A 14,125-nucleotide genomic window follows, 5' to 3' on the forward strand; every position below is an offset into this window, starting at 1 on the left:
TTACATCCCAGAGTCTGGTCAACACACAGCAAGAAAGCAAAAGAGTCTTTGATTGGGGGCCTAAAGTTTACTCTGCCACTTGCCACTTAACATACAGTCTAGAGCAAGCTACTAGACACACACGCACACGAACACACACAGAACTAATTTTTAAAATGTATTCTGTGCATGTGTGTGATCGCAATCGCGCTTGCAACATGTGTGTCTGTAATGTGTGAGGAGCCTGCAGAGACCAGAAGAGAGATAGCATTGGATCCCCTAGAACCAGAGTCACAATGACTGTAAGCTGCTATGTGAATACTGGGGCCCAAATCCTGGCCCTTTGCAATTGCAACAAGTGCTCTGAGCCCCTGAACCACCCCTCCAACATACAGAAAGAAGTCATAAGAAAATATATATTATAGGCTCTATATCTAACTTGTAGAATAACAAAAATATGATCAATATATGCATAACATATATGTATATGGGGTAGAAGCATATCTATAACAGTATATGATCAATAACTCTTGAATAGAGAGGTTCACTGTATTGTCATTTGTGCAGACTTATTTCAGATTATTATAGGAACCAATTAGAATTTTGCTTCCAAGCTGTTGGTGCTGTCACAATCCTCTAATCTTAGCAGAGTAGGCTGAAGCAGGAAGATCCCGAGTTTGAGACTGCCCCACTGAAAATGGTAAGGCCCTGTCACAAAACAAAATATTTGCTTATAGTGATTCCTAGTTCTGCTTAAAAACATGTTTCCTGAGGCTAGGGATAAAGACCAATGGCTAAGGTGCTTACCTCACAAACATGAGGACGTGAGTCGAGCTCCCACAATGCACATAAAAAGCAGGGTGGCATGTGCTTGTAATCCCACACTCAGAATGCAGAAAAAAAATGGATCCCCAGGGCTTACTGACAAGCCAGTCTGACCCAGTCCATCAGCTATAGCCCCAGGGAGAGACACTGGCTCAAAACCAGGATAGGCAGTTCCTAAGGAACAGCAACAGAGGCTGGCCTCTGGCCTCTATGCACAAGCACACCCTTGCCAAGGCAAGCACAGACCCTGGGGCACACTGCAAGGGTAGTTGTTTTTCACCCAGTGCCTTATCAAAGAGACCTCAGGTTCATTGTCCAGCAGGGGAAAAAAAAAGTCACACCAAACAAAACCCAAAGAGATCACTGCAAAAGTGAGTGGATCTGACACGTTCCAGACCCAGGAGATGAACACATAAAACAAATAATGACAGAAAACAGACCAGCCAGGATTCCAAGCCTTAATAGAATAAAGGACTAACCAGAGATGAGACTCGATGATTCTGAGCTTGGCGTAGAGTTGACAGTGTGTCAACATAGGTCACCTTTCTTTTTTTTTTTTTTTTTTAAATTTATTTATTTATTATATGTAAGTACACTGTAGCTGTCTTCAGACGCACCAGAAGAGGGCGCCAGATCTCATTACGAATGGTTGTGAGCCACCATGTGGTTGCTGGGATTTGAACTCAGGACCTTCAGAAGAGCAGTCAGTGCTCTTACACGCTGAGCCATCTTGCCAGCCCATAGGTCACCTTTCGAAGGAATCCTGGTTCCTAAACATAATTATTTTTACCTCATTAATACATTACTAAGAATAGCCTTTCCATTAGATGCTAGATATGCTAATTGTGGCATCCTAGTCAGCATGAGTGGGTGGTAGGTAAAGAAAGACATTTTTATATACTTCATTTACATACTGGGATTGAACAGGTTGTTACTGATTAAAGTCATAGGTATAATTTTATAAGACTTGCATATATATATATATGTATCTATATATATGTATATATATATATATGTATATATATATAAAGCTCAAGTTACTCAACGAAAGTTCAAAGTGCACACTTTAGGCAGAAGTTGTACAGTCCACAGAGGTGTATTTGGCTGTCTGCTGGAGCTGACATGTCTTGGTAAGCACTCCTCTGGTCTCCTTCCTATAATAAAAGTGAGCTGGGCAGTGGTGGTGCATGCCTTTAATCCCAGCACTCAGGAGGCAGAGGCAGGCAGATAGCCAGGGCTACACAGAAAAACCCTGTCTCAAAACACAACAAACAAACAAACAAAAAAACAAAGGAAACCCTGTCCAAAAAAAAAAAAAAGGAAAAAAGAAAAGAAAAGAAAAGCGAGTGGGGTAGTGGTGGCACACGCCTTTAATCCCAGCACCCAGGTTACAGAAGCAGATGGATCTCTGGGATCAAGGCCAGCCTGGTCTACAGAGTGAGTTCCAGGACAGCCAGGACTACACAAAGAAACCCTGTCCAAAAAAAAAGGAAAAAAGAAAGTGACTATTATAGGGTTGAAGACATGGCTTAATAAGTAGCAAAGTGCTTGTGGCACAAGCATTATGATGTGAGTTCAGATCATTAGCATTGAAAACCAGGCACAGCTATGTGCAGTGACAAACACTTCTAATTCCAGCAATTGGTGGGGGTTTGGTGGAGCAGATGGATCTCAGTGAGTTTGAGGCCAGCCTGGTCTACATCAGGCAGCAGGACTATGTAAAGAGACTCTGTCTCAACAAAACAAAACAGAAACAAAGAAACAAACAGCAACAAAAATGGGCACAATGGGCACTGCAGAGGCAAAGACAACCTAGCCAACTGGGGACTCTGGTCCACGGAGGCCTTGTTTCAGAAACAGGGCGGTGAGCAATTAAGGAAAGCACCTGACAGGTGCAGCCCACACAGGTGCAGGACAGGCGCACACATTCCTACACGTGTGTACCCGCCCCCACATGCAGAGTGAACATTCTGATTACACATATCTTTGCAAGTCAGATGGCGTGGTGTTTGCTTTTTAACTGTCAACTTTTCATAACCTGCCTGCCTCTGCTGGGATTAAAGGCACGAACAAGCCTATATGCCTCGCTCATCTAAGTATTTTTATTTAGACTAATAGCGTGATGGTGCACTACTTGATATCATACAGTACACACATGAACATCAGTCCTCTTCAGTCAAATTTAAAATTCTCAGAAGGGGCTGGAAAGAGGGCTCAGCAGTTAAGAGCACTGGCTGCTCTTCCCGAGGACCTGGGTTCAGTTCCTAGAAACCACATGGTAGTTCACAATCATCCATAACTCCATTTTCAGGAAATATGATGCCCATTTCTGAACTCTCCAGGAACTAGCGAACATATGGTGCACGTACATACACATGCAGGCAAAAAGACTGAAGGACATTAATCTTTGCAAGACATTCTGACATACCTCGTGCATTCATTGGCTATTGTTTGGTATATACCCAAGATGCATTTAAATGGCACTGCAATAGAATTTTATCTGGATTTAAACATCCAAGGAGCTGTCAGTAGTTTTCTCTGTGAATATACCTTCCTATTAAATTCTCCAGTAATCCCAACACTGAGGCAGGAGAATCTTGAGTTCCAGGTCAGCCTGGACTACAAAGTAAGATCCTGTCTTAAAATGTTTAAATGTTTGGAGTTGGGGAGATGGATCAGTAGCGCTTATGTAAGAAAACCCTCTCAAGTTTGAAGAGTTCTATAATGCTAGCATTGGATTTGGAAGACAGGCAGATCCCAGTGCCTCATTGGCCAGCAAGCCTAGCCCAAATAGCAAACTTTCAGCTCGCTGAGGGACTGTCTCAAGGCAGTAAGGCAGACCGCAGTGGAGCAGAACACCCACACCCTGTTCTGACTTCTGCACGAGTCCATGTGTGCCCTACAAATGCAAGTGTATGCACCACTGCCCCTCCCACAGTGCATGTTCATATTGGATTGAGGATAAAATGTTATTTTAAAAAATGTGGTGACTAAAATGATGTGACGTTAGCATTTTAACAAAATGCAGTATACAGGGCCATCAAGATGGCTCGGCCTTCAAGGGCATCAAGATGGTTCGGCCTTCAGGAGCCCTCGTCCTCTTCCAGGCCTGATGGCATGTTAAAGCTCCAGGACACCCCCCCCCAAATATATATAAATTTAAGCAATGCCAGACTATGAGTGTGGAGTGTTAGAAAAAAGTGAAAAAAAGCTGGCCCATATCTTTAATCCCAGCACTCAGGAGGCAGAGGCAGAGGCAGAGGCAGAGGCAGAGGCAGAGGCAGAGGCAGAGGCAGAGGCACAGGCACAGGCACAGGCACAGGCACAGGCACAGGCACAGGCACAGGCACAGGCACAGGCACAGGCACAGGCACAGGCACAGGCACAGGCACAGGCACAGGCACAGGCACAGGCAGAGGCACAGGCAGAGGCAGACAGATCTCTGAGTTCAAGGCTGGACTGGTCTACAGACAGAGTTCTGGAACAGCCAGGGATACAAGAGAAGCCCTGTCTCAAACTAAGAGTAAAAATAAAAGAAGGAAGAGGTGAACAAGCAAGGTTTTCACTTTGCACTGATTATAAAATCCTGCATAGCACCACTATTTGTTTCATAAATATTTTCTGCCAGTTGTTTACATATACAACTGCAAATCTATCACTTAAATATAAAAGAGAAACTAACTTTCATTCTAAGCAACATTTTCCATAAACAGTTGGAGTCTCCCAGAATGTTCATGTTAGGAAACTTCCATGATAATATTTTGTTTCCATATGAACCATCATCACACAGACATCACTTTGCATAACATAAACAAGAATAGATTTAGCTCTTGGCTCAGAATAAGTTATCCCATAAACCTTCACAGAGCACATCTAAAACTGTCTACAGCAGAGCTAGAGCAGCCAAGAGGGTGCACAGGATGAGAGCAGATAGGGGAGTTCTCTCAGTTTCTTACTGTGTGACTCTGAGTCCTCTTATCTTCTTAGATACATAAAGTACTTGTTCCTCCACGTCCTGAAATTCAGCCTATCTCATACTGATTGGGGAAATTGCTCTCAACTCCAGGTCTACTCAAACACTATTAACAGAGTCCTAACCACTCCAGTGGCTCCCTGTAGGTACCTTACTGCGCTTATCAGGTATCCCTTGAAGCAGTGTGTATGAGACGTTAAAGGGAAATCTCTAACTATCCCCTAGAGCTAGTTTCAACAAGGCAATAAAAATTAACATACTGTAAAAAATACTGAATATGTGGGTGGGACAGAAATAGTATTGGGAAAAGTACTAGAGCTATAATTATAACTTGCAATACAAATGGCCTTAAAAGGCATATTTAAAAAAAAAATCGGTGTAGGAGCTGGAGAGATGGCTCAGTAGTTACGGGTGCTGGCTTGTCTTCTAAAGAACCCATGTTGGAGTCCCAATACCCACGTAGTGGTTCACAACTCCCTGAAACTCCAGTTCCAGTGTCTCTAATGCCTTCTATGGCCTCTGAGAGCACCAGGCACACACAAAAAGAAATCATCCATGTGCATTTAAAAACTTAAATTTAAATTAAAAAAAATCTGGGTACAGGGATGCAAGCCTATAATCCCAGCATACAGGCAAGAAGTGCAGGCAGGGGCATCGGAAGTTCAAGATCACTTCCAGCTACCTAGTGAGTTGGAGGCTAGCCTAGGCTACATGGAACCCTGACTTTAAAAAGGAAAGCATATTTGAGATACTAGATAGGTAGCACAATACACATAATATTTGGAAAAGAAAATTAATTAGTACCTATCTGTCATAAGAAGTAGGTGACTGAATTAGGTATCAATATATTTATTTTTAAATGTTTACTATGTATGTGTAGGTGTGTCTGTGTCTGTGTATTCACACACATGTTCAGCTTCCCTTGGAAATTAGAAGAAGGATTTGGGTCTCTGGGAGCTGAGATTATAGGCAGTTGACAGGAACCAGACTCAGGCTACCTTCAAGAGTATCCAACCTTCTTAACTGCTGAGCCTTCTCTCTAATCCCTAAAATATTAAATACAGGAAGATTGCCATATCACGGCAAAGCTGTAAACTCTGTGAAAATAATTTTTTTTTTTATCCAAGGAAAATGTTCTTGATCTGTGGTTTTAGGTCAAGCCAGTAATTAGTACACACTTTTATTTAGTGTGTTAACTGCTGTATCCTGTCTTGATAAAAAGTAGAGAGACAGACTAAGCTGGGGGTGGTGGATGAATAGTAGATACTTGCCTAGCCTGTGCAAAATCCTGGGCTTTACTCCCAGCACAACCAATGGGTCAAAGACGTGCAATTTTAATTGTGTCTTACTTTGGCTGGGAGGAACAGTTGCCAGTGATCTAGTGTGGAAGTTAAAAACTGCTAAAATCCTGCAGCGCTGCAGGAGAGGTCTTCTACAACACCCCGAAAGAAAAATATTAAGAAAGTCAATTGAGTCCTTAAAAATGAGTCCAATCAAGCTGGGTGTGGTGGCTGGGAATGCAGTTGGATGCTTTAAGTGGGGCTTAATGGGCCATTCTAGTAGGGACATAAAAGATAGTGCTGATGACAATTTGAACTGTAAGGGCCCAATTCAAGAAGTTTCAGATGGGGAAAATATTAATTAAGTGGCCTAAAGACCTTTCTTGTGATATTTTGTCAAAGAATGTGGCTGCTTTTTGCCCCATCTTAAAATTTTGCTTGAAGCTAAATTGAAGACTTTTGGATTAATGGAACTGGCAGAGATTTCAAGACAACCTAGTACTGACTGTATTGATTGGTTATTATTGATCATTCTTATGTAGATCTATAATGAAAAGGAGCAAGCTGATAAAGGAAAAAATGTGGATTGAGGAGGAAAAAAGCAACAGAAAAATGGAGCCAGGTCCAGTCAAGGACATGAAAGGATTAAAGTTAAAGACTAAAACCTGAAGCTAAGTGGAATAAAGATGGTGTGTGTGTGTGTGTGTGTGTGTGTGTGTGTGTGTGTTTGTGTGTGTACCTCAGGGCAGGACCCCACCCAGCTAAGCTTCCAAGTTGTGAAAAGGAATTAAAGGCAAGTTTAAGCAGTGAAGGAAACCATCAAAACGGAAGCTGATGGCAATATATATTTCAAAGAGGAGGCTAAATTCTAGCCCCAGTACGCAGCAGGGCTTGGCAGTTCTGACACCTGCCGTTCTGGCTTCAAAGTCAAGGATAAGAGAAAGGCATTGTGGGATCTCCCTGTAGCTAAGGAAAGCTGCTGAAGCCATGCTTGTGTCCAGGATAGCCCTTCGAAGAGGCTCAGAGAGACAGTTGTGTGAAACTGTGAAGGGGAAACCTGCTGGAGATGCCGAGGCGTTGGAGAAGCGAGAGTCAAGGGATACCTGCTGGGGAAAGCTGCTAACAGGGAATAGAACCAGCCTAAGATAGAGAAGTGTGCTGTGTTGTAGTGAACGATGCTATAGAGCTAAAGACCACGTTGACATCAGACTTAGAGATGCAGACTTTGGAGTTTGCTTTGCTGGTTTGGGGTCTGGTTTTGGTCCAGTATTTGCTTGCTATACTTCATTTCGTCGCTTTCGGAATGCTAATGTATATTCTGTGCCACTGTGTGTTGGAAGTATGGGATCTGGGTTTTTATTTTGCTTTGTTTTGCTTTTATTTTTAATTTTATTTTGCATTCAGACCACAGTTTCCCCTCCCTCTTCTTCTCCTCAGTATCATGCCTGAATTCTTAGCCAGGGCAGTAGAAGAAAGAAAATCAATACAAATATAATAAGGAGATGTCAAATCTTTCCTAGTTTCAGGTGCTAGGCTTTTACATTTTAAAAATAATCCTAAATTTCCTCTTTAAAAATTTAAATCTAATAAACACTTTAAGAAAATTATCAGATACAAAATCAGTAGGTTTTTAAATATACTAATAACATACTGAAAAAGAAATCAGGAAAAAGTTCTATTCAAACACACACACACACACACACACACACACACACACACACACACACACCAGAACCTGCAAATAGTTTAAAGTAATCTTGGCCAAAGAGAACAATGCTGGAAGTATCATGTCACCTGACTCCAACTTATACAATAGTCTCTGTAGCCGCCAGCGGCCAAGGGTCACTGGGTTCCTGAAAGGAAAGCTGGGGATGGATGGGAAGGACAGCAAGAGAAATAATGAGCCAAGACAAAGTTCTCTGATCAATGTTTTAATTCTAAGGTCTGAATATAAAGGGGGGAAACCCGTCCCCCACTATGCCAGGATCTCACAGTTGTCGATTTGTCAGTATCTTGTCAGAAAGACAAACTCAGCTGCTCAGCAGGTAGTGGCTTCTTGCAGGAAGCTGCAGATGTGGCAGAACTTCACCTAGGTCGGAAGACTCCACTCTAGTTGAGCTAGCAGACTGGCAAACAAGGTCTGAACTAGCCCGCTCAAGGCTGGGGGAAGGGCACAATTCCTCCCTTTTTATTTATTAAAAATTAGCTGGACTGGGGCATAAGATTTACTTATATTCCATGGTCTAGCCTGGGAATTATGGTGGCTGGCTATGGTCCAAATTAATTCAGCAAGCTGTTAAAGATTTTTAGCTGGCTTCATAATAGGAATCATACTTACTAGAAGACTCAGGATCTGGGTCCACTTGATGAACCAATCTTTCAGGCAGCCATTAGGCTCCATCTTCTTTTTGTGAAAAAACACAAACAGAATCTCTCCCCCATATTAAAACAGGATCTGGACCATTCCATGTATTAGTTAGAGGGTCCCGCCATTTAACCATAGCATATGAACTGAAAGTGAGCCGATACTAGCGGCGACCCCTGCAGACTGACCTTTAGCATCAGTTTGCAAAAAACAAAAAATTTAAAACAAATAAGGCAAAAGCAAGATGTGCTTTTGGTGACTTGGGGGGGGGGAGGATATAATTCCCTCTTTTTTGGTTTTTCAAAAAGATATTGTTTTAAAGTTCCTCAATACCTTGTCCTTGAGAATTATAAGGAATCCCAGGAACATGGGTAACATTAAATTGTTGACAAAACATCTCAAGTGCTTGACTGTAATAGCTAGTTCCATTATCTGTTCTAATCAGATTTGGAACACCAAGCATAGAAAAATAATGCAGGCTGCAGGCAAGGACCAATTACATTTTTAGTTGTTTCTTCTGTTAAGGCAATTGCAACTAGAAAGCCTGAAAAGGTATCAATAATCACATGTGTGTATTTTATTTTTTCTAAAATCAGAAATATGAGTATCCATTTGCAATAATTGATCAAGTATAAGTCTGTTGGACAGCGGGCATGGGGGGATAAAGGGAGTGGGAGAAAGCCCGTGTCCCGCCAGAGTTCCCGTGCTCTGGGCGGGTGGACGTGGGAGGACTGTGGAATGCTTTCCACACGGCCCCACATGGGTGTCTGCCTGTGGGAAGCTAAGGACTCAGCCCGAGGGGGTCAACAAAGGGACAGTCCAAGGTCTCTGGGCCTCACGAAGGCCAGAGATAACTAGCATCCCAGACGCAGCTGGATACCTCGGAAGAGCGGAGAAGAAAATGAGGGCCCCCGGGGACTGCTCAGTTATCCCCAGGGCCGAAGGGAGGAGGAGAGGGAGGCGCTGTGTGGTTCCCACGTGGGAGAGAGTCCTTGGTCCCGTCCTTGGCTGGAGTGAAGGAAGGCCTTCTGGTGGAAGGTTAGACATGACTCTTTGGGGAAAAGCCTATCCCATCATTCAAGTACGGCAGGCCTTGATGAACAGAGACAGTCTATGGTTTTAGAGCTTTATTGTAGAAAAGCAGGGAGAAAGAGAGAAGGTAGAAAGAGAGAGAGAAATGCCGGCCATGGCCACATGGAAAGAGGGAGGAAGGGAAAGAGAGAAGAAGGGCTAGAGATGAGAGTAAGAAAGGTGAGAGCTTAAAGAGAGTGAGGAGGGGCCAAGCAGCCCCTTTTATAATGGGCTGTTGCTAGGTAACTGTGGGGGAGGAGCATACCTGGCTATAGTCAGGTAACTGTGGGGGTGGAGTCTAGCCAGAATGCCAGAAGCTTGGGACATTGTCTGTGTGACTCATAGTCACAGAATTATGGAGTTGGGGACTCTGTGGTATCTGGGAACATGGTTCACTGTTCTGTCCCTTATAGAGTTTCCTACTGGGTCTCTACTGGGTCACTGGGGCAAGCCTCATTCAACCAAAACAGGCTGCCTTTCGTGGCCCCACATAAGTCCTCGAGAATTAACACCATTATGTGGAACAGGTAGAAATTGAGGACACTGAGAACAAGTGTTTACAATTTGACATGCACATTTTCTAAAAATACCAAATTATTATCTCAAGCCTTTACTATTTTGGTGATGTAAAGAATGAGATTATATGGCCAATTGTTCCTGTGTAAGGCCTATAATCTGCCTGGAATACAAATCTACTGTGGCATTGCCTTAAGGGGTCTTGTCCAGGCAGTTCAGGATGAGTTCTTAAATGTCCAAGGACAGTCCCTTAAAGGAACAGTTCTTTCTCTTAACTTGAGTTGTATATATGCATTAACAATTGCAGATTTTGAGAATTCGCAGTATCTAAAAACAGAACAATTTCAAGCAATTGTAAGACCTGAACTATATATTTATTGGCTATCAGCATTCAAATTAAAGCTTGATTTTTCAACATTTCAAAACAGTGGCTACAGCACACAATTCAATTATCTGTGCTGAAGCAGGAGGAAACTCAAAAGAATAAATATGTGATCCAATCACATCTATGTCTCTCCCACAGAAAGGCTGTTTATAAATACAGTCGATGTATTCTTTGTGGAATGCATGCATAAATTTACAGGAAATACAAAAGCATGAATACAAGCAAATTTTAACAACTTGTCTGATCTTTTGGATAATGATTATCAATTTTGCCTAAAATATTTGTTATGTAATATGCCAAATATCAGTATTCTTTAATAACCAGTTTACTTGCTTTTTGAAACAAGGAATAGATGTCTCATCAGGTTTTAAGACATTCTTTACAAAATACTTTCATGATTCTATCCTACAATTCTTTATTAACACCACAACAGCTTCATAGCATGATGTTAAAACTTTACTTGGAGATGAAGAAAGATGAATCCACATTAATGGTCTCTTTTGCCAAAGAATTGCAGTGGGCACATTGAGTAGCAATAACTAAAATAAACAGCTAACTATTGATTACAGAAGCTTCCTCCACTTTCTGCAAAGCTTTTTGTCTCTCACCAGTTGATTTGCATCCCCCTTGACAACATCCCACAAAGGCTTGAGTCCTCCTGTGGTGAGCTTAAGGCGAGGTCTTAGCCAATTAACATCTCCTGGGAGCTTTTGAAAATAAACTGAAGTAAATAAGTCATCTTTTCTTTCTTGAATTTTCTTTGCTACAACTTTTCTAGGCTATAACTGAGGCCCCAAATATTGAAAAATATACTGCCTCTGAATCTTTTCTGGAGCAACAATTGCTCCCCAAAACTTTAAAGCTCATTGTATAAGAGCAAAGGTTTGTAGTAAATTCCCCTTTAGAGGGATAAGCTAATAAAATACTCTCCATATAATAAACAATGTACACTGAAAAATTCACAGTCCTAGCTTCTTGTATTGAAGCAGAGACATTTTATGTATATTAAGGCTATTAGCCATTACTAGAGGCAAAAACCTTTCAATGATTATAAACTCACTAGAAGCAACCCTTTACAATGATTAGGATGCAAAGGAAAAAACAACCTTCCAAATCCATAATAATTCTATATGGAGTAGGCAGTTCAGATTGTAATGTCTCTACAAGTTCCACAGCCTCATTGACCTTTCTTTTCTTTTCTTTTCTTTTCTTTCTTTCTTTCTTTCTTTTTTTTTTTTTTTTTTTTTGAGACAGGATTTCTCTGTACAGCCCTGGCTGTCCTGGAACTCACTCTGTAGACCAGGCTGGCCTCGAACTCAGAAATTTGCCTGCCTCTGCCTCCCAAGTGCTGCGATTTAAGGTGTGTGCCACCACACCAGGCTACATTGACCTTTCTTAAATCTTAAGTTTAAACTTTATTTTGAACAGCACCTGGATAGGTCTGTAATAATGCTGTTTTGGCTTAAAACTAATTCCTCAGAGGCAAAGAGAGGCAAGGCCCCCCAAAACTTCCCTAAGCAGGGTTTGCAAAAGAAGAGAAATGCCACATAAGCCTTGCGGAGGCTGCTCTGAGCTTTGCATTAACTCAAATGTAAATATTTCTTAATCTGAGCCTACTGCCTGAGTCCTGGCCCAAAGATTTCCCCTCCTGCAGTGAGGAAAGATTCCAGGGGAACTATTCTAATGTCTGTCTATGCCTCTAAGTTTTGGACAGTCTTTCCTAAGATGATTTATCCTTAAAGCATTCCTTATAACCTTGGCACTGTGAGAACATTACTTGTACTGTAGTTCCCTGCAAGGCAGCAACCATAGCTAGAGATTGATTGTATGAGGGTTCAATTTCTGTACAAGGACAAATATATCCGGATAAGTCTGTCTTTGCTTTGGATGGCCGCAGCGAGCTGCATCAGTGTTCTCATAAGACAATTGTGTAAAAAAGGAGGAACCCCTGCTTGAGAATCTCCAAAATTCTGCTAGCTGTTTTTAGTAGTGTATCCACAAACTCCTTGAAACAGTTCATCAAGAGTCTGTTTGATACCAAATACATTCTCACTGAGATCTCCTTTCCAACCTTGGGGGGATTAAATTTTATTTCTACCACAGTATCCAATAAAGTTAGTGTAAAGCAGGCAGTGGGCCCATATTGGCCTCAGCTGGTTTTTAATTTTTATTACTCTTATAGTCATCCTAATTACAAAATATGGGTGAGTTAAGAATCCTGAGCTTGTGATCAAACTACAAACTGCAGCCAATGGAACACTGGCAATTTAACCATAATTTTTAAGTTTCTTTTGCAATATTACAGCATAACCATAACTTTTAGAAAGCAAAACCCAATTTTAAACAGTCCATCCTCTTTAAAATCAATATAAAAAGCATCACTTTTACCTTGTAAAGTTTGGCTCCCAATTCTTATATATGAATGCATGACAGTACATCTTTTAATGCTTCATTAAAGAGACATTGTTTTAAATCTTATCCATTTAAAGTCTAGTTTCTAGGATAAGAATTACATAAAATATTATGCCAATTTAGAAGTATCTTTAGAGGCCTGGTTTCCTGGTCTGGTTCATGCCACGTGTTGTTGTTTAAAATGATTCCAGCCGGGCGTGGTGGCGCACGCCTTTAATCCCAGCACTTGGGAGGCAGAGGCAGGCGGATTTCTGAGTTCGAGGCCAGCCTGGTCTACAAAGTGAGTTCCAGGACAGCCAGGGCTATACAAAGAAACCCTGTCTCGAAAAACCCAAAAAAAAAAAAAAAAAAAAAAAAAAAAGATTCCAACCCCGAGTAGCCATTTAAAGCTAACTTTCTTGTTACCAATGTTACACCTTTTTAATCATACCCAATAACTTAGAAGCTAATAATACTCTATGACCAAGACAGGCAGAGCATATTTATTCCTTTAAGACCAGTCAGAAACCAAATGAAGTGGTTGTAAATGTAGACTAAACAAATAATTTTTTTTAAAAAGATTATTTATTATGTGTAAGTACACTGTAGCTGTCTTCAGACACTCCAGAAGAGGACTTCAGATCTCATTACAGATGGTTGTGAGGCACCATATGGCTGCTGGGAATTGAACTCAGGACCTCTGGAAGAGCAGTTGGTGCTCTTAACCGCTGAGCCATCTCTCCAGCCCTAAACAAAGAATTTTTACGTTTCTAAGTATAATTTCAAGAGAAAAGCACTTTGTCACTTGCTGAACCCAATAATCACAATTGCAGAGAGTTTTCTAGGAAAAAACAACTATCAGCTTATTTGCCTTAGAACTAAGAAACTGCTGACCCCTCTTAAAAGCAGCTTTTCAGCAGGGCCTCTTCTGCTGTGCTTGACTCCTGGCTAAGGGTGGAGGGCAACTTAAATCAGCCTCCACAGTGTAGACTGAGACAGAATCAAGAGATAAAGTTTTAACCATTTTTTCTTTTCAACAAAAACAGACACAAATTGACACATGGACAGACGGGTGCAACAAGGACAGATAATACAGAGAGGGTAGAGAACCTGATGTAACCAGCACTAAGGACATCTCCTGATTTCCTTCTGTGTCAATTTGTGTCTGTTTTTGTTTTGCTGTCTGAATGACTATTGTTCTATGTTTCATGTCCCATTTTCCACTGTCAACCCCTAGCTGATATCAGCGTTGGGCCGAAGCTGACTTAGTCTAGCCTGTATCCTTTTTGCACTCTTGCAATCAACAGCCTTCAAAAAAATGAAATTTATAGCGCAAACAA

The sequence above is a fragment of the Mus caroli genome, unplaced genomic scaffold, assembly GCF_978045245.1.
Source record: "Mus caroli unplaced genomic scaffold, Mus_caroli_1 scaffold_2, whole genome shotgun sequence".
In the NCBI taxonomy this organism is placed as follows: Eukaryota; Metazoa; Chordata; class Mammalia; order Rodentia; family Muridae; genus Mus; species Mus caroli.